We start from the raw sequence: 27,777 nt of genomic DNA, 5'->3' as shown, positions 1-27,777 counted from the left end.
GATATGAGATCCGTAAATATTCCTTAGTGCCATTTTTGTCATCAATTGCCACCAGAAGCGACAATCTGCTTAGAAGCCACACCATGATCTTGACATACTTTCGATTATTCATAAAAAATCCCAAATAGTCTCAAGAACATGAACTTTATTGTAATTCCAACAATTTTACATCCACTTAAACTTCCCAAAGAGGAAGAAGTTCTCTCATGTTTTACAATCCCATATTTTGTGTGTCTCAGTTACAATTATCTATAATTTACAGTTATGCCATTAAAGTCTTTCATCATATCTCCCCATAATGAATAAAACTTATCCTATAATGCTCGAAAATTATGCCAAACTTTAACTCATGAATATTTCCATTCCCCCCTACATACTTTTTTTTTCTTTGATATAATAAATTCAAATTCTATATCGAATAGATCGGCATACACAGTTGAACATTATCCAACGGGAACATGAACAGAATTTTTTATATGCTCCATTTACGTAATCATTTGATGTTCTTTTTTTTGGTTGTATGGGGCATTCGCATATATGCATTGGAAACAATTTTTTAACAGACAATTCTTAATATCGTTGTATTATTTATGGGGGCTGATAATGCTCTTATATTGCGAATGTCCTACTTTTTTAGTTCGCACAATTCTCGTTGTTTACAAAAATAAAATGGAAAGAAGAGAATAAATTTTTACTTGTAATGGAAGTGGGGTTGTGTACTGGTGATGTTGTATATGATTCAGGATTAAGCATGAGGCTCAGATCTTGCTACTTGCAGATTCCTAATATAATTGAGGATTAAACAGGGATTTTAGGGATCTTAAACTGGATTTAAAGGAGGACATGAATTATGATTGATCTGTACGGCCAGGAAAGTAACTAAGTAAGCTGTATCTAAAGACGGTCACTGTAATATGAATATTGTCCAACAACTCTGGATTTGTAACGGTTTTCATATTATTTTAGTACAAATTTAGTACATTTACTACTTTTAGTACATTTTAAAAAATTACAAATTAAAGTATTTTCTGGCAATTTTACAAGCTCAAAGCATGTTGTGTACGCAACTCTGAGCTATAAAATAGCAAAAGATCAGAATTATGACAAGCAATCATGTCCAGGAAAGCTAAACTTATAGAATCAAAATATTTTCAAAATATAAACAAAGATTTGATTTTTTGGATTTTGAGCATTTTAAAAATCTCTTTAAACGGACTCGAAATTGACTTGAATTTTACTTGGAGTCAAGTTGACTCAAGTCGACTTGTCCATACAAAATCTGAGTCGAATTTGAGCGATATTTTAGTTTTTTGTGGATTTGTTTAAGAACATTTCATGACAAAATGGGAAATAGAACATGAAAAAATGTAATTTGAACACCACTGTTGTACAACCCCAATCTTTCGGATTTGTTTTTCAACAATACCCCTCAAAAAAGAACCATCAGACACAGTTTTTTGAGAAAGAATAAGAAACGTGATCAGTAAGAATAATAAAATATAATTAATGAAAATGACTTGTTGCTCATTAAATTTAATATCATTAAAGATTTATGGACACACATAAAGCACAATGGTAAATAAAGTGATGACAAAAAGAAAAATTAGGACAAACAAGGATCAAGGCACAAACACACACACACACACATATAATATTCATTAAAATATGAGAAAGAGAATAGAGGAAGGAAAAATGTCCATTTAATCTGCATAATGGTTTCATTTCATTTTTTTATTGGAACTAAATGACATACTTTTATAGAAGTTTTTAATTTCGTTAGATATTTTTTTTGATGTGGATGTAGACATTGTTATGGATTTTAATTAAATTATTTTAATTTATGTGCTTATAATATCAGCACAGATCATATTCTGGTTGTTACTTGATGCAACTGCAAAAAGCAAACTTTAATTAGAATTTTATGCTCATTATTTTATGCTTCAAATGTAAATTTTGTGGTAATTAACGCGAAAGCATTGAAGATTTAAAATCAACTTGTGTATCTGTAAATGAGCTTATATGTGAAGCCTAATTATAGTAAACATTTTAAAGCCTCACATCAAAACAAGTCTCTTGCGAAATAATTACCAAAATTAGCTTTTAATTAAGTTGGAATAATGAGAATATAATTTGTTTCATTTAAAGCACAGCGACAGACTTTAATCTGAATTCACAGTCGACATAATTGAGGCTGAATTCAGAATTCATTTTTTTAGAAGTTTAGAACTTGCATGCAAGTAAGCACATACTTGCAAGTAAGCACATACTTGCATGCAAGTGACTGATACTCGCATGCAAATGAGCGAATACTTGCATGCAAGTTCTGAAGACAATTTGTTTCAAATCAACTTGACTTGACTCAAGAACATTGAACTTGAAAAATCAACTAGACTTGAATGCTTTAATGAGTACTTGTTATAAACAGATTAGTATGTACAGAGCTTGCGATTCCCTCTTAAAAATCAATTTAGAAAATCGAAAAACAAAATCACCATAAATTGAGCAGCATTAAAGGATTTTAAGGAGCTATATAAATTCTACAGAAAGATGTACAATGCGTAGCATAGAACTGCTGATCAGATATCAACTAGATAGTTCAAACTAGAGCAGTTTTGTCCAAACTGTGTGCCGCGGCAGACTAGTGTGTCATCAAAACTATTTAGAAATGTCCACAACCACATTCCATGTACTGTTTCGATTGCACCAAGTAATGTCGTGCCACTACTTAGTTTGGACAACACTTGACCAGAAGAAGCAACTAAATCCATAGACTTATGACTGTAACAAACCAAAACAGAAAATCTACAGCACAAGTGAACGACCCCATTATGATCTATAAACTTTTAAAATGTCATTTGGGTCTGCGGAATAAATCTCAGGTATTAAAGGCACTTAAAAACTTCAGACATTGTAAAATTGAAATTTAATGATCTATGCAGCCATTATGTTGATGTATCCGTAAAAAACCAATCTTAAGTAAAGTTTATTAAAATGTTTGAGAAATTTAGTATGAAGCTTTACAGATGGAATATTGTGATGTAAGAATCTAAGAAAAACTTTATGAGGATTACATTAAAGCTTTGTCTAAATTATTATATGGATAAATTCCTTGAAGACTTTGCTGGAAGTTTGTGAATATAAAAAAAAAATGTTTTTGTAGCTCGTTCAGGTTGACTAAAAATTTACATGAAAAAGAAGTTTTACATTTCGTACACATTTTAATCGGAGCTTAGCGAACCAGAACAAACTCAATTCGGCTTTGATCTCTAAATATGAACTTTTTAAATTCAGGATCAACTATGAAGTCGTTCACTGATTACTCAACTTAAGAATTGAAAGGTATTCAATCTCTCAAACTCCATTTTTGTCGGCAAAGTTGCAAACTATAGGACATGCATACAATGTTGGACATGCATACATAGTTGCACGTACTGTTATGTCAGTTGCTTATGTCTGGCTTTCAAGTGCGAAACTACAAAGTATGTATTCATAAATGTAATGTTAATTTGTTACATCGCTAAACATTGTATGACATTTAAAGGTTTCGGTGTATACCAGAACATAAATTAATTGAAGTAGTACTGAAAAAACCTTGAGGTACTCAGATCATAGAGATCCAAAGATGAACGTTAGAGTGACTGACAGATAATAACTGTTTAACGAGTAGAGTTGCACCAGAACATAAGACCAACAGTTCATAGTAGGATCAGAACCACTCGTTTGAAGACATTACTGCCTGCAGTCTACAAAGGAAGACTGTGAGTCACGTTTCCATTACAGTGAGAAATTGCTCTTGTCGAGTTTCGAACCCATGATCATTGAGTTATTGCAATAATTTGGTACAGAGATACTAAACCATTCGGCTATCGAGCCACTTAGACTCACGTAGCACTGACTAGTTGTAAATTCAATATAAATCTACAGCCAACAATCCTCATATCTTCCAGATAAAATATGCTACACATTTTGCATAAACATACTGTTTTCTCAATTTTAAATGCACATTTCAATCTCTTCCATAAAATTTTTTCTGTGTTTTTCTTTAACAAATCTGTTCCAAAACTTTTATTGGAATAAAGTTCATCATACAGAAAATTTTAAAAGTAAATTTCAACTTTTCTAGCATTTCCCCCAAAAAAAAAATAAATTTGCTTACTCAATAAGACAAAAGGAAAACAATTTTTTATTCAGCATCATTTCTTTTACATTTCCATACACACACTCAAAATTGATGATGTGAAGATATGGAAAGAAAACTTTTTTTCTTCTGCTGAATTATGTATTCAAACAAGTTCTCTTTTTTTTTTTTGGTTATTTTTTTCTATTTAGTGACGGCAAAGTTTCTTGTTATCGTTTTTGTTGTAAAAGAATTTGGTTCCCTTAATTGCCCTTTTGTCAATTATTTTTCTCTACAATTTTCGTCTACAAACTGTGATTATTTTGAAGTATTTCTTTGTGTTGAGTTAGTTTTAGTCTGAATTTACATGTATAGTTCATTGATTCTTTATTGACTTTATGGAGGGGATGGTTTCTTGAAGTATATAAACTAGCTAGCCATAGAGTATAGTACATACATGAATATATGGATTGCTTGCTAAAGTGTATGAGATACTATAGAGTATATGACAAAATATCTCGGAGAAATCGACCGAAGGATGAACAATCTCGATAAGTACAACCTGTTCGCTTAGGTTCGTTATCATAGAAACTGTAAGAAGCGAAGTTGCACTGGCGGTATTGTGACGGCTGATTTCGATCCATTTTTATGACAAAAAATGCAGTTTGCCGCATTATGGCACTTAATTACATGGCGTTGAAATGGCAAAAAATCCAGCGACATGCAGGTATGATTTTGACCTGGGGTCAGATTTGGTGAAATCTGATCAGATGTCGCCTTTTCTACGCCGTTTGCCATCCTGGATCTATAAAATGCTAAATTCAGTATAGAATGCTCAAAATTTTAAATTATCTCTTTAAATCCATCGCTACATAATCATCGATGACAAAATTTTTCAAATTTTAATCAAGAATAATTCCAAGATTTTACGTAAACCGTTTAAATTTCTTACAAATCCACAACTTACCTCAACTCAAAAATCTATTTAAGAAAAAAAATTGTTTGCACACAATGAAAATAAGCTCAAAGAAGCTTAAAGATTTGTGCAAGTAAAGCAGATTTGAAGGGAAAAGTTTCCAACAATCCTCGCGATAAGTCTATTAAATTTTAACAGATTTTACTTTTTTCAAGGGTTTCATTTTTGTGCTGCTTTTTTGGAAGAATAAAGTTTGTTTTTGAACTTTTGTGATTTTGGTTGGGCGGGTTAAGATGAACTTTTGTTAAAAAGATTGTATTTCATTGTGGATATGAATTTGAATAAACTTGGAATAAACTACAGTGAATAATTTCAAGTTGTAAGTTTTCAAATAAAAAGTTTAATCTGTCTAACATTTTGAATTGTTTAAAAGAATGAATTTAAATTGAAACTTAATTGAGCTTTTAAAGCTCCCGAGCAGCACATGGTTAAGTGGTACTCAATTCCAATGTCATTGCAGTATGCCACTGCCATGCTGTTGTAGAATGGCAGTGCAATGCCAATCCAATATGGCACAACTATGTCATTGCAATATGGCATAGCCAAAGCATTGCAGTATGGCACTGTCATGCCATTACAGTATGGCACAGCCATGTCATTGCAGTATTTCACTGCTATACCATGACAATATGACACTGCTATGCCATTAGAGTATGGCACCACCATGTCATTACAGTATGGCACTGGCATGCCATTACAGTATGGCACTATCATGTCATTGCAGTATGGCTCTATCATGTCATGCTAATTGTAAATATCCAAAAGTTCAAAGACATTCAAAAGGAAAGTCTCCAAACACAGATGTAACTCTAAAAATTAGTCAATCACAAAATTCCATTCCAAAATTGCTCACGTACAAATCCCCAAAAAAGCCACAAACAATTTTGTCACTCATTCATTCCAACTTCTTATTCCCACCCAAGAGTGTATTTTAAAAAATTGTGTGAAGCACAAAGTAAGTGAAGAAAGAAAAAAAGTCACAGATTAATTTGCACAATCCTGAATACGAGTACAAATTTCTTTTGATGACAACGACATTGCTTTAAGTTTCCTTGTTCGAGAGAGACTTAAGAAAGGAAGCGATGAAAGTTTGTCTTGAATCACTTATCACGATTAAAGAATATATTTTTTTGTCCTCTAACTTGATAATTAAAAACTTAATCACAAAAGTTTCTTGCATGAGCATTTTTACAATAGGAAGTAAAGTTTGGTGTGAGGTTTGACTTGCTGAATGCTGAACTGAAATGAAATGATCAAGGTTCATTGGGATAAGTTATAAGTGAATAATCTACATAGAAACCTATGAGATTTTGCATTTGTGAGGACATTCTGTATGGATTATACTAAATCAAGGTTCAAAAGACTGTTTAGCTGATTCAATGCTAACCTTCCAAGCAAGACACACAACTGTTTTATCAAGCTACATATTAAGACACCCGAATGACACGAAGCGACCAATTTCATTTTTGGCCGTAAAGATGGACCAAAAATGGATGTTCCAGTGTCATTAGGATTCACATCTTGCGACGAAGCAGTGCCGTAGCTACTATCGGAACGACATATGGACAAAAATCCAGTTCCAGGGCAACATGACTCTGACCCCGACCAGATTCGATGAAATCAGTTCTCAGGACAGAGTTAAGTTGGAATGGAGCTGGATTTAAAGCCATTTATGCATCATGTGCTTACAGAGCAAGAGTTCGTGGTAGGTCAAAGAACTCCTGGAGGGAAATTGTCGATAGAAACAGTATTGGATTTGGTATTGGCAATTGGCAGGCGGTAGCCGGTGATAGGACCAGCTTTAGGCAACATCTGAGGGAGGCCATGGATCACAGTTGATATGTACGGCCATCAAAGTAAATAGGTAAGTGCTTAGAAAGCAGTTTTGTAATTCTAAAGAACGAAATCACAAAAAAGTCCCACAAATGCGTCTTGACCATCCCATAGTCATACCCGCAACATACTAGCCAATATCCCAATGCCATCACCCCAACACAAAAGAAGCAAAAAGGCAAACCATTTTCATGCTAATTTGACTTTTTTTCATCTCGTTCTCTAATTCAAGGATATAAAACTTGTAGAATAAGATGCAGACAAAATAATGTGAGGTGTTGTACTTGACATTAAATTGTCACCACAAACAAATGTCAGTGAAATTAATTCAGTTTTATTTGTTAATATCATAGAAAAGCATGTGGAAGCTCCCTTATGAGTGTAGACAGCATTAATGAGTGAAAAGACAGCAGAAACTTTTCACAAATGAAATTAATTTTAATTTTTTGTGAACGTAAAAATTTCATTAACTTTTGGTGATGGTGTTGGCGATGACGACAACATTGATGATGATGCTGTCATGTCTCATGCAATTGCATTGCTTCATAAAAGGTTCAAATGCTTAAAGAAAATGAGAAAATATTTGAAAATTCTCTCGCACTGGAAGTTGGGAAATAACATGCAACAGGTGGTTTTGTGATCTCCAGCTGTACATTCATTCATGAATTTTACTCATTGGAAAGACGTTCCAAAATGTGTTGGAAGTCCATTAAGCTTGCAAATATTTTCTATTACTACATTAAGTTTTAGACTTTTTGAAGCAATGCTCGAGGAATGTGCTGGTCGTTGGATATCAGACTCAGTTCTCATAACTGGATGTACATGAAAAAATGTCCTGATTCTGTCCATGTCAATAAAAATGTTCATTATCCAAAAAATAAAGGAAACAACTTGGAATTGGACGAAAAATTAATTAAAAGCTCTGGATCGTATCAAAAAAATGGAACTAACAGGAAGAGATGCTGAACATTTTTTTATTGCTTTTTTTTGCTGCCTCGTATATGATTCTTATGTTTTACTGGACATGCTGTCAGTTCACATTATCATGACGATAAATAAAATTGAAAATTATTCTGGCATTCTGATATGATATAAGCCATGATGCATGACCGAAAATAATTTTTAATGGATGAGAAAATTCAATCAAGGTCATTCATGCACATCCAATCGGACGAGTCATGAATTTATTACATAAGATGCATTTTTTTGATCTCTGCTTACTCAAGGATTAATTTCGATTATATAATCCAGCTTTGTGTCTCATTTCATGTCCGAAAGTCGACCTTTTTGCTTTATCCTGCATGTAAAAGTTCCAATGAATTATTGCATGTTGACGTCAAAATGCGACCTTTGTGTTTAACGCATAACACAGCAATATGTACTATTTTTTTTGATACACTTTATTGCCGTCAGACAACAAAGCATTAGTTTCAGCTTTTTGACTTCAATCTCGTCGCAAAATCCCTTTATTGCTATTTATAGGATGATATCATGGCAATCCTTGTGAAATATACTTCATTTTTCATTTTTGTTTGTGAATTTTGCTGTGGATGAATAGAATTGAGATTTAATGCAGTTGATACTGCAGGGATTTTTTTGGGTTTTTGCAAGACTGGATTGGGAAAATGGAGGTTTAGAAGTTAATTTGGATGAAATTATTTTAAAAATTAGAGGATTTAAATTTAACGGATTTTTGAAATTTGAAAACTGCAAAAAAAGTTGAACTTGAATTTTAACGGTTTTAAAAGGATTTCATTAAAATTAAGCTGCTTCCCTGCCAAATCCAGATCCCAGCAAGCGAGATTGACCCCTTAAACCTAACCAGCATCTGTTCCGAAAGCATCCAGCATAAGAAGCCATTAAAAATATTTAATCTGAATTTATTTGGAAATTCCATTTTTTTTTCATCTTCAACTTCTTGTCACTCGACCATAAAAAAGTCTTAAGTAGTCGGGTAGACATTTCACATTTTAAGATGAAACAAAGACTAATAATCAGCATGATGTCGTTGCTCTGTTAATATTGTTATTAATTTTTTGCTGATGTTTTCTGTTTTGTCTGTTTTTGTTTTTTTAAAAAATAATTAAGTATTAAGCATAAATAAGTGCTCATAAGATAATTAAATATTAGTGGACATGAAAAACAGAAATGGATAAAATTTGGAATTACTGCAACTAGCATCTGTTAATGGAATTTTGATGTAGCTATTTACCTTATTTTTGGGAAAGGTACTTGAACTTAGTGTATGGCATCTGAATTCAATTAGCACCATTCATGACTGATGACCTCATCTGCTTCAAATCAAAGCAAATCTAATCAAAAGATCAGCTGTGCCAAAAATTCAATCAAAATTGCCTCAAATGTCTCAAGTAGCACTCAAATTTAAGGTGTTCGCTAATTATCGATGTCAACGCCCGCCGCGATTTCTAATTTCCTTGATAAATCATTTTATTCTTTAATTAGGCAATTCAGCGAGGCTATTTGTCAGACGATGCTCGGTAATTATGGAAATTGTACTGAATAATTTGTGTGAATAATTAGCAATGATAGAATACGTTTGGTGCTAGAGACTTACTGTAGCATGAACAGTATGGCTTTTTTTGGTTATTTATAGAATGCTTAGTGTATAGACTTGTAAATTGCTGCTTAACACTATGAATATCAATTAGGATCGTGAGATTCGCAGAAGTTACATTTTTAAGAATCTGAGTTCCTAGGAAAGGTATTGATGCTGAGGCATCAGTGTGGCGTATTCAGAGATTGGAAGGGATTTCGGGATCAGGATCAACTTCTTCCAAAACTAATCCTACCCCTCCCCTGTCATCATTTCATACAAAACTTGTTTTCTGGCTACGCCTCAGGATTGAAGTCATGAATTGAAGTCATGAATTGAAGTCATGAAATATTGAAGCTTATTATTGCCAATATACAAACGGTATCTATAGGAAGTCATAAACCACAAATTACAATTGATCTCTTTCCGAACAACAAACTCGCAACTAAGTAACCAATGAGCTTCGTGGTAGCAACCGAGAGTAACATAATTTCCAAGTATACAGGCTGATCCCTAATTTTATAGACTTACAAACACTTACTTATCAAATTTCTAATGTATTCAGGCAATATTCATTATAAAAGTCAATAAAAACTTTTTCAACTTCTCCCAAAAAATCCCTAAATCCACAACAAAAAAGTCTCAATTTCCATCCCGAAACATTAAAATTTGTACGTCTCTAATCACTCCATAACAGCATTATCACTTAATGTTATCTAATACTTTTATTTCATGCTATTAGCCGTAGTATTCCCTCAGGGATCCCCTCTAAAAACAATAAAAATATTATTTCCATCCATAAGTCTGCACAAATTGGATCTATTTGTTTCAAAAACTCCAAATACTATCCACACTGTGAAAAGCGATTTACTCATCTTCTTATCGTATCCAGTAGAAAAATGAAAATCATAAAAATGAATAAAGTCAAGAAATGGAAAAAAGAAGAAGGAAATAGAAAAATATTAAAGAAAAAGAGAAAAGTTATTGGCATAAAATAGGTCATTTCATCAATTTCATTCCATCATCACAGCAGCAGTAGAAGCAATAGCAATAAGGGGTGAGACAAGTGAATGCCTGCAAGGAAAATATCAACAATAACAATTTTCTTTTATTTGTTATTCTATCAACCGTTTGGAGTCGATGCCTGGATGAAAAGTTTGTTTGTATTTTGAAAGAGAAAGGGAATGGCCGGAAAAATCGGGAGTTAAATGAAAATATACAAGTTTGTGTAATTTTACTGTAATCTTTCAACAGTTCCTTAGTTCTTTCAATAGCATTGCGTCATTTAATGACTTCATTGCTGAAGTACAGCTGGATAATGGCAATTTAAGCTTCAATTTCATGTCATTGACAATATTCAAAATTCAAATATTTATAAACATTCGAAAAAATTCGAACATAATTTCAAATAATTTTCGAACAACAATTTTCAAACTTTCAAAAGCCGTTAAAAGATATGACAAGAAAATCCAATTACACCTAACTGCCTACAACTTACAAATCCCTTAATCTCGTCACTTCCTTCAAGATAATTTTGATAGTAGACAGCACAACTGTTCAGCTATTAATTCTATTCCATTCAATGCGAAACTTTCCTCATTTCTTCCCTCGCCAACTTTGTACTTCATTTCATTACATTAAATTCCTGTAGAGATATAAACGTGCACATAAAAAATCCCGAATGAAATCTGGAACAGCAGTCATATATAGAGCAAGAGTGGGAGATGGCAAAAAAAAGGAAAGTTTTTCTATTAATGGAAAAGGCAAATTCTCAATAATTTATGTTCGACAACGTCATTAATGCTTTTTGCTGTGATTGCCGATGAACAGTAAATACAAAAACTGTGTAATCGAGATGGGAGAAATTGATGACTATGCTGATTATTTTTTTGCATAATTTTATTCGTACCTTGCCTGTTATTCCTCTTCGATGAAGCTTTATTAGCTGACAGTCGAAGGTGAGAATGATAATAGTTTACGTGTGTATGTGTGTGTGTGTAGAACGTCATAGGAAAAAGTTTAAATTGAGCATTGCTGATGAGAAAAGTAAATTTCCATATATAGCGATGTGTTTACATTATGCAACGGAAACTGCTGTAATAAGTTTTCATACTCGATATGCGTTTCAAAAAAATAATCAATGGATGGAATGTAAGCAAATGTTATGGAGATTTTAAAAATAAATTGGAAGTAAGATAAAATTTTATTCCGTAATATTTTACAGTCAGTGCTACAATCATTTAGCAGGTGGTCTTTGTGGTTGCACAATGTTATGAGATGCGGATTTATTTTTGGGGAATTGATAAACAAACTGATGAGTTTTCTGGATTTTTGTGTCAAGATCTCTGTGGTTTCTGTCTAAATGAACTAGATTATCGTAGTGTAAATCAAAGTCTGTGTAGCTGTTCTACTAAACTCTTCATAAAAGTCCGAAGTTCATGTCAATTAATTCCTTATGGCTATAAATTAATCTCCCTCCCGAAATTTACTTGCTTTCATAGTCTGAAGTTTGGAATGGGATTCCTGTAATGGTCAATCAACAGTAAATCATTGGGAACAGTACATCATTGGGAACAATAATAAAGGGGATATTACTGGGATACAGGAAAGATATAATTTATATATGTCACTTTGCTATATAGTCATATAACCCCTGGAAGCAGCATGCGACAGGAAATCGGAAGGATGTGGATTCGAATCCCACTCGGGATCCGTTGTTGTACTTTTTCGGTTAGATCAACAACTTTAACCGTCCGAGCGACCAAAAAAAAAGTATGGAAGGAGTAAATGGAGTTCAATTTTCATGTGACTTGTTCCACAAGGAAGTCAACTGAACTTCAAACAAAAATTGCTACACACATAAAACGCTGAGTCAGATTCTCTCACATCTAGTCGGTTAGGCTTGTCAACAAAACGCATAGCAACTTCCTAATTTTAGATACATGAACAAATGAAGCATCCAATCAAAAGGAAAAAGTCCGCATTATAAATTGTTATAAAAAAATCACCACCTCCACATCTTGTTCTGTAATTCCATCGCAACTTTTAGGCTCCAAAAGTATCACTTTCTTCTACATAATCCATAATTAAATCATTTTTCTTCGGAGCTTCCATTCATTCCACTTTTAAATCAATTTATTGTATGAATCTTTTTCTTTTTGGGGGTTTGTACGAATGTGACGTCCAATTTGTGGTTCCAAAAGTATTCTTCACTTTTGTCGATATTTCAGACTCAGCAACATGTCAGTCAATTTGTTGCCCCAGTCAAATGGACCGCCCCGTCTTAGTTTTCGAGACTTCGGGAAACCATAGTTCTTACTTACTTCGTTGGCCGTACAGATCAACTGTGATCCATGGCCTCTTTCAGATGTCGCCTAAAGTCGGCTTCCGCCTGCCAATTGCCAATACAATAAGGAAACCATAGTGTGGACCATAAATGGCCATCTTGCAATGTGTGCAATTGCTAATCGATTATAAATCCAGCACTAGACAGGTGTGACAGTGACATTCCTTCGGATTGAGACTTTATGGTCAGAGGCATGCAATTCTGGCCCAGGAATTTTAATCAATTAACCGATTTGTACTTTTCGAGAATGACTCGACAGACATCACTTATGAACAACCCTATTTCATTCTTTGCTGATTTGATTTTCTTTCCAAATAAAAAAAACTCGAGTTGAAAATTTATGAAGCGGCAAAAATTTCTCTGTTCTTGATTTTTTTTCTTTTTTGTTCCTCTTTAAACAGCAAAACTGACCATTAAGAGGGTCTAGGACTATGAATAAAAGCAAATGTAGCACAATCATCTTTACAAATAAATTTTATGATTTTTTTTAAAAAAGAGATTTTGCAATTTTATTTTCTCATGAATGTTTTATTAAGTAAGCACACATTTGCCATGTCTTCTTTTTTGATGAGCAATTTCCGAATGAGATATTCGAGACAGAAGGGTAAAATTAAGGGAAAGAAGAGTAAGCGACAGAAGTAAATTTTTGTTTAATTTAAATTACGACACGAATCATAAATTCCTAAATGATAAAGTTCAAGTTTACTTTATAATCATGATGCTGATGATGATGATGATTATGATGGCAATGATTCTGTTGGAAATAAAGATTCCTTCAAGATTTAAAGGCAAATTATAGTTGATTCATTTTCAAAATGAAACTTATAATTGAAAAGTTTTTCTTTCTCAGTTTTATTAACGTAATGATTGGGGTGGAGTAAAATATGATAAGTAGGAGCCAGTCGAGACAATACACTTGAGGATAAATGAATAAATGAAAATGCAGTTATTCATTTTTTAAGCTTTTGATGCTTGAGTCAGACGATGGACGATAATGAATATTGTAAATTTGCTTACTCTAGCATATAAATAGCATGTCTTTGAGTACAGTCGTAAAATTGAGCACGGTCAACTTATAGGATTAAGGATACTCACAAGCACACCCTAAGTGGGCAAAAAACACCCATGGGAACTAAGCATCAATTGAGCATTAGCTCAACATTAACTAATTATGATGTATTTTCATACACTCGGGTCCACGTCTGCGTAGACTAGTCAGCTATTTGAGTTAAAGCTGAAGGAGTCACCCCACAGTGGAATCCGAGGTCTTAAGCCATATGTAGCTGAATATACCAATGCAATAATAAGGTCATTGTGACCGAATGGTTAGGTAACAGAGCAAATATCTGGAACTTCCTATATTGTGAGGACGTGAGTTCGATTCCCACCGTAGGCTAGATCTCTTAATAGTTGACGACATGATAGAAACTAAAAAAATGCTTACAAACGTTACTATTCCACAAATAGCTTTCCAAGAAAACCATGTTTACCAGACAACAACCGTCATCAGATCCAAATTTCCAAACTTTATCATTGATTTACTCAAATCATTTATCACAATATCCAATCCTCAGAAAAGTAATACAAAAACATTTCAAAATGAGTGGATTTATGTTCCAACGCAAATAACCGAAGGATATTCTTCATGTAAAATCAATACTCAAATGTCAATCATGTGGATTTTAAGACAAAACAATCGAAAAAGATTGCTTTCGATTCTTAAGCTATGAATTTTTACAAGCCAGACAAATATTTGCATCTATCAGCAATTCAGCGATAAAAATATTCACTTTGAAGTATTAACTTGAATTTCAAATTCAATTCGATTCCAATTTTTCAATGAAAATATTTCCATCCTAGAAAAATTTACGAATGAAAAATGAAGCAATCCTGCTCTCAAATTTATTCTAGTTTCCCACACACAATCTTTTGCATCACTTACTTTTATATCTGTTTACATTTTTTTTACGTGAATTTAAATTAATTGTATTCGTTCGGCAGATAAGGTACATTGCTACGTTATGAAAAAGCTTTAAATGTTATAGAAACAGACATAAAATTGATATTTATGTGAACTTAAAGGCATGTTGAGATGGTTAGGTACTGAATATATTGGAGAGCAGAGATGTTTTAGTGAATTATGATCATCAAGTACAAATTTGGGAATAATTGTGTTCATTCGGACTTGAGAGTATGTAAATGCACGAGCAACACAAATAAAGAAGGCTCCGGCATGGAGTTCAAAAGACCCCGATTCTATTTTTTGCAGCCATATGGACACTATATGGACTCCAAACAGAGGTATTAAAAATAAATTAAACGGAGACTTTAAAGTTCCGTAGCAGAGTTCCTTGTTCATTTTTGTCGCTCGGGAAATTAAGTAAGGCAGATTCAAACCAACAACCTTGAATCGACAAACAAAATTAATCTAATCATCTAATCCGCTACTCTACAGAGCAACACATTCTTTGCAATTTTTGCAATCCTAGATCCATGTCAAATCAAATATTTCACGAACATTAGCTTAACATCAAGTTTTACTAATCAAAGGTTGTCGAATAATGTAAAACGTCAATCAAATCTTTTACAAATTCCAATTTTGTTTAATTAATTTTAAAATCTGAAGCAGTTTAAATGTGAAAACTTAACAGAGTAACTAGTTGAAAGCTTAGTATAGCTTTTCCTTCAAATATTGTCAAATAGACTCTAAAAATGACATATTTGATAAAATTATTCTCAATTTATTTAATAAGCATAATAATGGAATCTGATGGACAATTGCATGACAGACCTGATGTCTTTCCAGAAAATCTTCCAAATGACTTCTATGATTTAAACATCAATGTCGACTCATTTTCCCAGTATGCTGATGAATTCATTCTTAATTATCTTGGTGTGGATACTTTCGGACAAAGAGATGACAAGCGTGCTGTTCCATTTAACCCATGAGGTGGATAGACAGTTAAGATCTGTTGTTAAATTGAATAAAAAGTGAACTTGTGACTCAATATTCAAAGTTTTAAATCTGTCTCCTTACAGCACCAAGGTCGACTATTGGCACACCCGAAAATCATCAAGTTATTCAAAGTCAACACACGTTAAATCCAATCTGAGAACATCTCAAGCATCGACAATATTTTCCTTTGCTAAAATTTTGTATACCTTCTTGTGAAACTTTAACATATATTTATTGAAAGATTGTGAAACTTTATTGAAGCGTGTGAGGAAGTGAGCATATGTAAGCGGAAATAAATGTTCTTACCTTACATGAAAAAGCATAATTCTATCGGTAGAAAATTCACAGTGAAAATTATAAAGCACAAGTGGTTGGAAAAAAAATTTCTTTCTACCTTGAACGAACCGGAACAAAAAAATTTTCAATTGTACTAAACGGTCTCCAGACAATCTTCATCGATTTTTGATTGCAACATTGAGCATAACATTGAGAATGTAAATGAAAAGTTGTTTATTTTTCTTTTTTGCAGCTTTGCCTGCGTTTTTGTACTCAATATTCCCCGATCTGGGACCTTGATGCGACATATACTCGGTAGATAGAATTTAGAAAAGCTTTAAAATTGTTTCGTTATGACTTGAAATTGTGAGGAGTTGTTTGGATATTTTGTGATGCTGGAATTTGAGGGATGAGGATTTTGATTCTCAAGATTTGAAGCTTCTACTTTTAGAGAGTGAGCTTTGTAGCTTTAGTAGTAGAGCTCAAGTCGAGTAGTTACTTTGTACATTATCTTCAGCTTATTATAGGATCTTTGACTCGATTCTTAAATAGCACATCAATCCAAAACCCAGTCCCAGACTAGCACAACTCTGGCCAAGTCAGTGTCACACTGACCTAAAGCTCGATTTTTGTTCGATTAACCAATTTGTGCTACTAAGTCCACTCCCTGCTGCATACTCATCGTTTCATAACATCCTAATGACCCCCAAACACTTAAATCCTCTCTAAACACTTAACAAAACAAAATGCTAATGAATTAAAATAGAAGACATACAAACTCCAACTTTTTCATCAGATTCCAAAATTAAATTCTTCTTTTAAAAATTTAATTCCCACGTTGCAAAAAGTCACAATTGAGTCTCAGTAGGAAGAAAATACTTTAAAAATATTCGGCTTGTTTGCAGCACAGTTTGAAAAGTTCTACAGCAATATGTTTTAATCTTGTTAGAAAAAAATAACACAAAAGCTTTTGTTCTGTATGATTAAATTTTGAAGGTTTTTGTGGGAAATTTACAGTATGAAGAAGTTTGACAAGAATTTAAATAAAATGGTTACGACGTGTGACACTGATAGAATTAGATGTTTGATATGATTTCAGAGTTGAATGATTAATTATGGGGTTGAAAAACGGTTAAAGGGATTTAACCTCCTCCTTCTCATCCTCTCTCCTGAGCAAAATAAGTAAATGGCCCATTAGATATAGGAAATGACGATTAATTAGGAAGGGAAAGTCAAGTCATTCTCGAGTTAGAATTATTGGGAATAATACGCAAATCAGGGAATTGGGAAAGCCGAACTTTGACTCAGAAGCTGACCAAATGTCAAGTGTACCACTAAATGCATCACCGAGGACCGATCCCTGATCCGGGATGTCTTTTTAAAAGGATAGATTTAAAGCTTATCCAAATTTTTCCTGAAGAGTGACAGCCCTTGAAGAGTGGCAGTTCCATCAACTAGATCTGTAAAATCAAATTCAAGTCACAGCTCACAAATACTTAAGAATCGACACCCCATTGACCTCATTACCAAGATCACAGATGTCTAATCTGCTATAGCTCACCTGATCATGCTTATTCTCTATAAAAATCCTAGCACAACAATGCAAAAAGCTCTTGACTCCTCCACATGCTCTTATGATTAATTCAATAAATGCTATAAAGCTACAACAACAAGTTGCAACCATCTCAATTTCATTACATCATTCATTTTCGTTCTTTTATTTACAGAGTAATGAAATTGATACAAGTTAATGATTTAATGTATGATACCACATGAGATGAGAATCTATTTGCTTCTCTTTTCTATCTTCCATATCTTATTGTTTCATAATCAGATATAACAATATATACGATATAATTTTTGTAAACAATTTCTCTCAGCACATGATGAAAAAGCTTTAATTATGAAATATATTTTGAAGCAAATGGAAAAGTTTTGTTTTTGTTGTTAATTAACTTTTTTGCTCATTTATTTCTTTTATGTGGTTTAGACATTTTTGAGTGTGGTGTAAAATTGAATGAGAAGAACCGAGAATATTTGTTTGCTGACATTAAAGCAAACTTGTCTTAAATTGAATCAATTTGAGATGGTTTTGTGTTGCTGTTTCAATTATGGTTCATGTTCGGTAAGGTTTTGATGGGGAAATCTATATATAGACATTGGTATTTCCAAATATAGGAACTAATGATAGCAGTAGTGCATCTAGTCAGTGTCATATAGTCATAAATGCATTACAGAGTCATAGAGTTTTCGGGTATACTTTTGTTATTGTCTCTTCATGGTGTGGCAAACAAGGTTTTTTGATATGACATGGATATACTCAAGATGTCGATTGCCTTACATCAGTTGTATTCAACCTTATATTTTTAGTAGCACATCTCGGTGGTAAGCCACAACCGAAATCTCACACGGCCTACGTTTCATGGCAATTCCCAAAAAATTTGAAGAAACACCAGTGTACCAAAGCACATTGTTTCCCCATCACTGCTCCACACAATATCTAACCTTCCTGCTTCCTCACTAATTCCTACCCCAATTCATCGAATCCACATGAACTTCTTTGTTGATTTAAACCAAAGTCAAAGTTCAAAATAATTTTCAATCTTCTCAATTGAATTCTTCGGAATTATGGTCATTTGCAAAATACTGATGTACATACTGCTATACTTGAAATCAATCTATTTGAAATTAAGCATTCTAATTTGTTTCTATTTATAAAGTTCATCCTTCTTGTATCAAGTTTTCTTTATACCCGAGCAGCATGTAACGGATTTTTTAAGGTGCACTTTTGTGAGGATAGATGGAATCCTTGTCTAGTTGATGGAACTATATGGAATGGATTAAGTTATAGAGCCTCTGGTGGAATTCGAATATTCGTCGTCATAATAGAGATGGCCTAACGACTCCGCCCAGAAAAGCCTTTGTTAAGATTTATATGCTGAATACCAAAATAACTTTCCTTGAATTACACCATCAAAAATCCATCATATAAACCAGTTACAACATATCAATCACATCACTTACTTCATAAAGTAAGAAATATCAAAAATGACACGTTGACTAGCACCTGACATTTTTATGTCTCTCAAAAAAATTACATCAAATTTTCTCCCCAAATTGCCTTTTAAGGAGAACTTTGCATGAGTTTGTCTATGCTCGTCTCACCAGAACTAAACTCCACAAAACTGCAAATAGAGTTCAATGAACGATTTTTAATAAAATTATGTGAGCAATCATCTTTATTCACAGGAGATATTAATGTATACATGCTTTCAATTGAAATGAAAATGAGAAGTCATATTAAGATTCCCACAAAGATACACAATTTGGATGGATTCATTTTGGTGGATGTTGATATGAAAATAAGTTTGAGGTTCTTCAACTTTAAAGAGCTGTTGGAAAAGTTTTTTGGATGGAATTTTTGAGGTAATTTAAAGAGTTTTTGAGGGTTTATCAAGTTTGATGTATAGAATTTAAGTGTGAGGAGTCTGAAGCTGCATTTTGTAGAGTTCTTCTACAGGTTTGTAGCCTTAAACGAACTATACAAGCTTGTGCATTTAAAATAGAGGAAATTCAGTTAATCCTGCAGTTTTTAACCGAACCCTTGATTAAAACGGTCAAAATCTGTTCAATCAGTTCTGTACCCTTAGTCTGAAGATCCATGAACCTTCATGGGATGTTATGAGTCCATACTCTGGCAATAGAGTGATTTTCAACCTTAAAATGTTTACTATAACGTCAATTTCACCCTTGAGTGGCACAAAAGTTCCTCTACAATGTCATATAGAGTTTATAGTTCATGTGCATTAATTTTGGCTGGCCATTGACTGTTTTGGATCTCTCAGGCTGGCATTGCTACTGAAAAAATCAATTTTTCTAAAATAATTCAATTCTGATACATTCTCAACAGACTCCAGACCATAAAATAATTAATTAGATTGCACGATCAAAATATTATTTTAATTACACGTGGAAGCTCCATTAACAAATTTTTGTTTATTTTAAATCCACTCGTTCTGTTAATCTTGACCCAAAATAACTGAGAGTATAGCAAGCAACATGTTACAATAATTGTTATTTAAACCCAAAATATTTTATGGCATTTCCCAAAAGTTTTCATGATATACAAAAAAAATATTTTAGTTTGTGCCAGCTCATCACTAACTCCTTCACACTAAACCCAAACAAATAATTCACATCCTCATCAACAAATCTCAATGGAATCACAATATTTATACATCTTTAATTGAGATTTATTTTTAGACATTTTTATTTGTAAACTAACAATAGAAATTTTGTTATTTATATTAATAGACTCTATTTCCATAGACCTACTGACCTAAAATGAAATACTTCTTGATTAACATGATTATTTTTGTTTATTTTAAAGAATTTTGAGAATGAAAATTTACGCACTTTTTTAGTGTACACAAAAAATTATCTTTTGAGTATTTAAAACCTGCAGCATCAATATATAAATTGAAAAAAATAAAGGTTCATGGGAAAATTACGCGGATTTATTTTAAGACATGATCCCCCACGCATTTCAATAGCATCGGATGCCATGTAATTAAAGGTATATCTGTTTTGGATTTTTGTGGGAGATTATTAACGATTATGGTGGATATTTATGAGAAATATTGGCAATTGGATATCGTTATACGAGGAATTACGGGATACATAATTTAGGGGTTGTTCATTTATGACGTAACATACTTAAAGAGAGGTGGGGGTCGAGATTTGAAACAATCAAAACTCAATTGACTCAAAAGAATCAAATACGGAGAGTGGGGGAAGTTGCATCACGTAATTAGTGAACAATCCCTATATTCATTTGATTTATTTCCAATGATTTTCAATTTAAATTAAATAAAATTTTCTAAATAATTGCCAAGCCATCCTTGAATGTTGCGCGTAGGATTTACATAAATGTCATTTGAATTCAATAAGAAATTGTTTGGATTTCTTGTTGATGTTTTGATTTTTCAGAAAGGTAGCCCCTAATGCTCAATTAGTTTACTTTTAGATTTTTCATTTCATCTGAATTGAGTCATTCATTTGCTAAGTTTAGTATTTGAAGCAAATTTGAAGACCAGAACGTTCTAAATTTGAGAGAAAATTCAATTAAAATATGAATGACTCTCCACAATTATATCGAAAGTCTAGAACCTCTCAATGACTTTAAATCTATGCAAAACCGATAGAACCGTTTTAAAAATTTCAAAAATGCCAGAAACATATAGTGAGAATTGAGAACTTTCAAATGGACTTCAACCAAATGGAACATGCGATTGGCATAATTATCAGCCAAATGACGACTTGATGACGACCACTTCGCATTCAAGTGGCAATTTTTATAGCAGTTAACATGAAAATTATCATTTAAACAACATATAGCAGTCACTTGGCTGCCATGAATATCTTGTGCCTATCAGGAAAATTCATATTTTTGACAAACTTAATCGACACAATTAAAAAATCTCTGTCGAGGCTCTGTCACAGATGCTTAATGAAATCTGCTTCGATACATCTTTTGCACTTATGAGCAAATAGTAGGCAAAGAAATCCAAAGTAAGTTCAATTGTACTCAGAATTCTACGTATCTTCTACATTGACCTTTGCGTCACTCGGGAAATTAAAGAAAACTCAAGAAAAATTTAAAAAATTCCAACATTCATTCAAAAAAATCTTCAATTACACATGTGCTGACTACTGATGGAAAAAAAGGTATCAAAATCTAAACCAGCACATTTCACACCATGTTCCCAAAAACAAAAAGTTTATTGATGACTAAGTTTACACACCTACTCGTAGACAAAACATTTTTCAGACAAAATAATGTCTTTCAATTAAAAATTTTTCCTTTGTTCGAGAATAATTCATCGGTAAGAAATTAGAACGTCTTCCTTTTTACATAAAATATCTAGACCAGACATAGCGCCCTCGACATTGCCACCGGATGTAACAATTTATATTTATTAATATTTTTTAATCACGTAACTATCTACATTAAGCTGTATATTAAGTTAGTTACAGCAATTAAATTCAACAAACGATAAAAGTCGCTTACTGTTCGTGCCTTATTCATTTAAGCTGATTCACTGATAAATGATGTGATGATTAAGCGTTAACTGAATCTCAAGATGTTGCCACGTGAGCTCTTTCCATTTACTATTTTTTTCATTCTCATCAATACATTTGGGAAAATCGACAGGTAATAAGCATTTAAGGTGGAAAATATGAAAAGCAGAAATTCCATCTGGTTCTGCTGAATTAAAAAAGGTTTCTCTGCTGCTGTTGATGAAATTTTCATTCATGGAAGGGCTTTAAAGGCTTTAAAATTAACTTTATGTATTGAGTTTTCCATAAGTGGATTACGACACATCAGACAAGATAAAATAAGAGGACGCACAACCATAAAGTCTGTCGTATTAAGGAAAGTTTGGAGGATGTGTAACGGTTAAGGGCAGTGGTGGCAATCTGTGAGCCGTGGCACAATTATGTGATTCGTCAAACAATTCTGGCCGCGAATAATAGAAGGTTGCCCATCAACGCCTTAAGGGATGGAAGCCTCTCTAAAATTTGGTTATGGAGTTCAAATTCTTGTTTCATGATTTTATTTCAAAGCGTTCCGTTGAAGAAAAAGCCTGAAATCGTTATATTTTACGGTTCCGTAACTTTCAAACATTCCCTTAGGCCTTGTATCGTTGACAAAGTTTTCTGATTTAATCACATCGCATTGACATGATTTTCGTCTTATCTCCATAAATTTTATTAAATTTCATGCCTACGAGACGACTTGAAGTGAGCTAAATCTAATCTTTTTTTTATTTGGGGAAATAAATCGAAGGATGAGAATTTTTTGTACTGTAAAGGAATTTAAAGTCGATGATGGGAAATATTTTCTTTAAAGGCATTAAAATATATTGAACGAAAACATTATTGAATCCGCAAATAATCTTTTATAGGTATAAAATGTGGCGGATTTTTATGAGAACCTTTAAATGATATTTTTCATCCTTAATTCTTACGATGTTGAAGAAAATTGTGCCTTTAGGCTATTTTTATCAAGTCTTTCAAAATGATTCCTATTTTCATCATTTTCACAATCTTTGAAACATGATACTTTTTTAAAACCCCTTTTTAATATTCAACGCCATTCAACGCATATATTTTATTAAATTCACTACTTATGAAAGATGTTCGTGGGATTAAGAACTGATTTTGTGAAGGCTGTTTAAAGATTTTTTTATGGTAGATTTTTTTAAATCTTGCCTTTTGGTTCGTTCATTGTTCTTTAAGAATTCAGAAATAACACAAATAGACAAAAGACAATTAGAACTGGTCATTAGCTGAACATTAACTTGCATTTAAATAGTCATAATGTAAATTTATCCTGTGGAGTACCTTATAAAGGCGTGAAAAGTTTGAGGATTTGTAATAATTCACTGAATATTTCGTTTAAAAAATTGAGAAAAATATTAAATAGTTCGATATTAATCTCATAAATTTTCCAAGAGACACAAAAGAAGAATATTCCGCCAGTCAACCAAGGAATCAAATGAGAAGCCTATGGAAGCGGTTGTAGCCTTCTTCATTTGTGTCGCTCGAGGCTTCTTAAATATTGAATAAATTATTATAGAATTAAAGAGAACATTTTCAACATTGTGGATTCTGAAACATTTTGAGCTAAGTCCTAAGTTTCCCGCCATAAAAAGAGCTTTCTCAGAAGAAACAAAAGATTTTTTAAAATTATTTTAATTTTTCAATTTTTTATGAAATTTGGATTTTTTAAGAAAATTTTAATGAAGATCAAAATTGTAAATTTTTTAAGACTTTGCATTCAAAAACAATTTATAAAGTTACCTATGTCCATCAAATTGCAATCAAAATTGTACATGATAAATCAAATTTTTCTCAATATTTTCACCAACAAAAGGTTTAATAAATAACAATAAGTGCGTGACAACATGTAAAAAAATTTACAACACACAAAAACTATTAAGACCTCCCCAAAACAAAATAAACGACACAAATTTACAATAAAAGCTCCTTTCCGATTATTAATTTTGATGTCTTGGCAGCTATAAAAATAATTGAACGATTAGACAGTAACAGTCCCAAAACATGAGCGATAACAAAATGTGTTGAAAATATTATTATTTTTTTCGATTGTTGACTTTTATTATGAGTAATTAATAGGATGGAGAGAGAAAAAATTTCATTTGCTATATAAAAGGAACTTACGATAAACAAATCGTTCAAGTGCCATAAATTTCCACATGCTCGTTTTTATTTGTTCATTAACACTCGTTTTTTGTTTTATTTTTTAACTCGTTTTTAGCACTAAATAATAATATTCAAACATTGTGCGAGACTCTATATCTGAAGTTTTTTTTTTTGCAATTAATTTTCACATTTTATGCATCAGTTGTGTCAAAGAAAATTTCACCTCATAAATCACGTATTGCTGAGCACTTTTGCAATTATTTTCATCATCATCATATTCAATATTTTCACTAATGCTTGCGTCATTTCGCAAAATATGCACTTCTATATACTTTTTATGCCTTATTCAGAATTTTTCAATCACTTAAAAATTTTTCACAATTTTCCCACAAAAAAATAATATTTATTATTTTTCCCGACCATAGGGAGAGTTTTCCGATTTTTCATCCGATCCTATCAAGTCGTCTCAACGTACTGAACATCATTACGATTCTATTGCCAACAAAACTTCTTTCAACTTACAATTTTTCTGTCGTCTGCAAAGCCAACAAGCGTGGAAAATTTTTTTTCATTTTTCCAATGAGAATTTTTCCAATTTTCATGCTGTGAGAGAGAAAAATGCTCGAGAGAGAGAGCATGTGGCACGGACAACAACAATCAATGTGATGTGGGTCATTGAATGATGTTCCTTTTGTTTATATAGAGTAAAAAATGCGAGAAAGAGTTATAATTGGCAACAAAAAAAAATATTTATAATTGCTATCACAATCAGCCCCTTATCTTGTACGTTACTATCTAATTACCTTTCAATATGATTGAGTTATAAGCTCAAATAATATAATATTGATGTTGAAATGAGTATGAAAATAAAATGAAAATTTTTTTTTTCGATGAAAAATCGACTGAATATGGGGTAATTATTGTTATCATGATGATGCAATTTAATTGATGCGGTTATCGTATTAAAACGATTATTTTTACAGTTAAATTTGCGGGGGGTAGCATATGTGAAATGTTTGAACTAAATTGATTTTCGAGAATTTTTTAATTAAATTTCTGATTTTTTTACTACGTGTAACTTGGTGTATGAAGGTTTGGTTCTCTAACTCTAATTTGGTATGGTCTAAGTCAGTGGTGGACAACCTTTTATTTTTTATGGCACACTCTGTGTTAAGTCTCGACCAAAACTGCGCAAAACATCCGGTTCATGACACTTTCAAAAATATTTGGCTGCTCAATAATGTGCCACGGCACAAAGGTTGTCCATCATTGGTCTAAACTCTAACCGATTCCTTCATAGAGTGTTGGTGCTCGGTACCTAATGATTCAAATTATTATTTGATTACTTACTTACTTCGCTGGATGTACAGATCAATTGTGATTCATGACCTCCCAAAGATATCACCCGAGACTGGTTCTATCGGTGGCTTCCACTTGTCAACTATCAACAGCTTCCATTATCAGCAGCTTCGAATATCAACAGCTTTCTTCTAAAAGTTCTTTCGCCCGCTACAAGCTATGTAACCATCTAGTAAGTCAGATTTGAAAACCTTTATTAATGAAGTTTCCACAGGTATCCCCTAAAAGCATGTCCAGCACATCGAAGCTTGATTCCCATTAATTCGAAGCCAATACATCCTGTTCTCTTTGAATCCCTTCTTATTAAAAACACCATAATTTCACAAAAATACCAAACAGTAATCCCCCCAATTTCTAGTTAAAACCGGATTTCCATTCCAATAAAAATTACTGAATGAACTGCTTCGATAATCCAAAAAAAAAATGTATTATTGATAATGTGGAAAATGAGGACGATCGGGGCTTTTTTACAACTAAATTCATTGTTGGATTAATGAGAACTGAACATAATACAATTGATTGGATTACTCGCGATTTTTCACTATGCCAAAAATAATTAATTAACGTAAAATCAATCTGGATGTATTTTTAGTTGATGCCAACAATAAATTTATTTATTTGATTGAGGCTGTTGACTTTCTGTTGAATTTTAAATTAATTTCTTTGAGGTCATAGCTGCGGGAAATTGGCTTTGTGTTGCAAGCATTCTAAATTGACTTTTTTAAAATGGAAATTATTTATTGAAAATCAGCAGTGCTGTTAATGACATTTTATAAAAAAAAAAATACATTTTTATAGATCAGTAACCTTGAGAATTTCCAATCGACGTTTGTATCCTGGATGAAATCAAGGATAAATTGATACTAAATTTATCGAAAAGTTCGGAAAATATGTGATGCTGGATTGATGCAGAGAGGAAATCAATATTGGCAGTATTCAAATTGGATAGAACAAGGAGTGTGATTGACTCCGGATATCAAAGCTGCAGCTACAATTCCTTTAAAATTGTCATATTGCTATCTATTCTCTAGAGAAGGTCATCATTCTCAATATTGACAACCAGAAAAGTCATTAGGTGATTTCAATCTAGTATCCTTACATTTAGTCCATATTATTGATGCTCCGAAAATTATCCGAGCGACACAGATGAAGAAGGCTCAGTCACGGCACCGCTTAACCTCATTTGGTAACAACATGGAAGCAGTCAAATTTTGGCAGCCATATAGACGTCAAACGAAGGCAGCTTCCATTTGGTGTTAGTAAAGGAGATTTAGAGGAGCTCAAAGAGCTCCGTAGCCTGTTTCAATTGTGTCGCTCGGGTCAGTGACCCACTAAACCATCCCAGTTCATCTTTATTCAGTCATAAATTCCAAAAATGAACACAACGTCTTTAAGCAATCTTTAAGACATTCCACACCACAACAGACAAAATACATGCTAAACATGACCATCCCAAATTGAACAAATTTCTCAAGGGCACCATAAATTCTAAAATAAAGGTAAACAAAACAAATCCATTCTTTCAGCTAAATCTACAGCATAGATAACAATCGCAAAAAATGTCAACTTCCTTTCAACTTCCAAAAAAATAATAATGTCAATATTGATAAAAGTTCGATTACAGATTCAATTGACCTTCTTTAATGTAATTTCTATTGCTTCTCTAAAAATAAGAATGAAAATGAAATCCATTCCGATAAATCAAATGAATAAATGCCCCGAAATTGAACCAGTTGTATTACATTACATTACAGATATCAATGTTGTGCCAATAATGTAGGACATGACAAAAGGATTTGGCGATAGCGATGAGATAATTCTCGGAAGAAGTAACGTTGCATGACTGGTCGAATCATGAATATTTACTCAACAAGAAAAATAATGCATTTGTAGTCTCACAAGACAAATTACTTTTCTGTAGCTGATTTTGTGCAAAATCATTGTGAATGTTATTGTAACTGCTGATTATGCACGAATGAGAAGATAAATAAATTTTGCGCACGATCATTCAGAGGTGGTTCTGGGAAAAAATTCTAAAAGGAAATAACTGTTTTAAATAAATAAGCTAAAAGTTCAGTCACAGCTGAAGCTACTCGATGACAAATGAGCTCATTTACGTACTTTTTGACAT

General features: G+C 32.7%; 1 protein-coding gene across 1 annotated transcript in view; it reads right to left on the bottom strand.

The window, feature by feature from the left end:
• The window catches only part of LOC139090001 (probable G-protein coupled receptor B0563.6), a 50,730-nt gene extending 25,983 nt beyond the window's left edge, over positions 1 to 24,747 (bottom strand). The window contains exon 1 of the mRNA XM_070639666.1: positions 24,306 to 24,747. The gene's annotated coding sequence lies outside the window, so the exon portion shown is untranslated. The remainder of the gene's footprint in view (positions 1 to 24,305) is intronic.
• Positions 24,748 to 27,777: the final 3,030 nt, after the last annotated feature.

This window comes from Chironomus tepperi, unplaced genomic scaffold (genome assembly GCF_022539635.2).
Source record: "Chironomus tepperi strain 1889 unplaced genomic scaffold, CSIRO-AGI_Ctep_v1 contig_196, whole genome shotgun sequence".
Lineage (NCBI taxonomy): Eukaryota > Metazoa > Arthropoda > Insecta > Diptera > Chironomidae > Chironomus > Chironomus tepperi.
Note: the sequence above shows the minus strand (reverse complement) of the source record. Positions and strands in the feature narration are given on the sequence as shown.